Source organism: Sapajus apella, unplaced genomic scaffold (genome assembly GCF_009761245.1).
Source record: "Sapajus apella isolate SASKATOON/1434 unplaced genomic scaffold, GSC_monkey_1.0 scaffold6183, whole genome shotgun sequence".
Lineage (NCBI taxonomy): Eukaryota > Metazoa > Chordata > Mammalia > Primates > Cebidae > Sapajus > Sapajus apella.
Window position 1 is genome coordinate 1 of NW_022443107.1, and position 2588 is coordinate 2588.

At 50.6% G+C, this 2588-nt stretch overlaps 1 pseudogene across 1 annotated transcript; it reads left to right on the forward strand.

Moving 5' to 3' along the window:
- The first annotated feature begins 8 nt into the window (after nt 1-8).
- LOC116548004 lies at nt 9-1470 on the forward strand (annotated as a pseudogene). Its single transcript, XR_004267266.1, has one exon. The product of XR_004267266.1 is annotated as a guanine nucleotide-binding protein G(s) subunit alpha pseudogene (transcript).
- The last annotated feature ends 1118 nt before the right edge of the window (nt 1471-2588 follow it).

Sequence of the window (2588 nt, forward strand, 5' to 3'; positions counted from 1 at the left end):
GCCCCGTAGTCCACCCCGGGCGCTCCTCCCCGAGGAGCCGAGTCCCAGCCCGGCCCGCCCGCCCGCCGGGCGCTGCCCCGGCCCTCCCGGCTTGTGTGAGGCCGCTGATGCCGACGCCGCCATGGGCTGCCTCGGGAACAGTAAGACCGAGGACCAGCGCAACGAGGATCAGGCGCAGTGTGAGGCCAACAAAAAGATCGAGAAGCAGCTGCAGAAGGACAAGCAGGTCTACCGGGCCACGCACCGCCTGCTGCTGCTGGGTGCTGGAGAATCTGGTAAAAGCACCACTGTGAAGCAGATGAGGATCCTGCATGTTAATGGGTTTAATGGAGATGAGAAGGCAACCAAAGTGCAGGACATCAAAAACAACCTGAAAGAGGCTATTGAAACCATTGTGGCCGCCATGAGCAACCTGGTGCCCCCTGTGGAGCTGGCCAACCCTGAGAACCAGTTCAGAGTGGACTACATTCTGAGTGTGATGAACGTGCCTGACTTCGACTTCCCTCCCGAATTCTACGAGCATGCCAAGGCTCTGTGGGAGGATGAAGGAGCGTGCCTGCTACCAACACTCCAACGAGTACCAGCTGATTGACTGCGCCCAGTACTTCCTGGACAAGATCGATGTGATCAAGCAGGCCGACTATGGGCCGAGCGACCAGGACCTGCTTCGCTGCGGCATCCTGACTTCTGGAATCTTTGAGACCAAGTTCCAGGTGAACAAAGTCAACTTCCACATGTTTGACGTGGGTGGCCGGCGTGATGAACGCCGCAAGTGGATCCAGTACTTCAATGATGTGACTGCCATCATCTTCGTGGTGGCCAGCAGCAGCTACAACAGGGTCATCCGGGAGGTCAACCAGACCAACCGCCTGCAGGAGGCTCCGAACCTCTTCAAGAGCATCTGGAACAACAGGTGGCTGCGTACCATCTCTGTGATTCTGTTCCTCAACAAGCAAGATCTGCTCGCTGAGAAAGTCCTTGCTGGGAAATCGAAGATTGAGGACTATTTTCCAGAATTTGCTCGCTACACTACTCCTGAGGATGCTACTCCCGAGCCCGGAGAGGACCCACGCGTGACCCGGGCCAAGTACTTCATTGGAGATGAGTTTCTGAGGATCAGCACTGCCAGTGGGGATGGGCGCCACTACTGCTACCCTCACTTCACCTGCGCTGAGGACACTGAGAACATCCGCCGTGTGTTCAACGACTGCCATGACATGATCCGGCGCGTGCGCCTTCATCAGTACGAGCTGCTCTAAGAAGGGAACCCCCAAATTTAACTAAAGCCTTAAGCACAATTAATTAAAAATGAAACGTAATTGTACAAGCAGTTAATCACCCACGATAGGGCATGATTAACAAGCAACCTTTTCTTTCCCCTGAGTGATTTTGCAAAACCCCCTTTTCCCTTCAGCTTGCTTAGATGTTCCAAATTTAGAAAGCTGAAGGCAGCCTACGGAAAAAGAAAAACGAAAAAAAAAAGGCCACAAAAGTTCCCTCACTTTCAGTAAAAATAAATAAAATAGCAGCAGCAAACAAACAGAAATAAAATGAAATGAAAGAAACAAATGAAATAAATATTGTGTTGTGCAGCATTAAAAAAATCAAAATAAAAATTAAATGTGAGCAAAGAAAAAAAAAAGAAGTGTTAAATAGATAAATACTATATTCCCAGTTGGATACTATATTCAAATACTCAATGTGGTGAAGATGATAAATCTTCCCAATTTGTTTGATAGGTTCACTGCGAGGCTTTCCTGTAAAATAAGTTTGCAGTGAATAGGTAGAAATTTTAGCAAAGAAATCAAAATATAAGAAAGGACATCAAGAAAACATAGCTTGGGTATGTTAGCCCCAAACTTTGAGCTCTGACTCAAGGGAGGTAGGCTGTGGTCAAGTGAGTCCCTCACCCCTGACTTTAACGTCTTTTAGGTTCTCATTTCCAGGCTGGGCTGAGTCATCCATCCATGATGTTGGCTCAGAGCTCAGGAACAATGTCATCTGCCTCAGGAAGGCAGCAGCGTTGAGACAACAGTGTGGTCTGGTGGCAAAAGTCTCCAGGCAGAAGTCCTGGAAATGTGAGCCCTAGGAGTTTAACCCTCAGAGGCTCGGGGGGTGGAAGTCCTGGCTACAGATCTCCTCTGGCCATTCTCCTGGGACAGGCCCACCCAGCCAGGCCCTGGACTCTGCCTTATGCCTCCTCCCTTCATCCCCACGCATGTGGGAGCCTGCAAAGGAGGTGGCCGCAGTCCCTGCCCTGCAGCGCTGCTCAAACAGGGGAAAGAGGCAACTGAGAATGGTGAGATTGAGCAGATACATTTTCAGTGTAATGCAGTTGGGTTCCTCACAGGGACTGGGTTATAAAGAACCTCATGAATGCAGGAAGTCTGAAATTTGAGTAATGAAACTGAAAAGAAGAAAAAGCTGCTTACAGCTTTCTTCCTCCACCCACTCCCTTCACAGTCCAGTTTCTCCCAGGACCTCTGTGGGTGGGGCCACATTAACTGTGGAGCCTCCTCTCACCTGCCCAGAGTGGGTGAGATGCTGCGGGTCCCCCTGGAGGCAACCAGGAGCTCCATAGACAACAC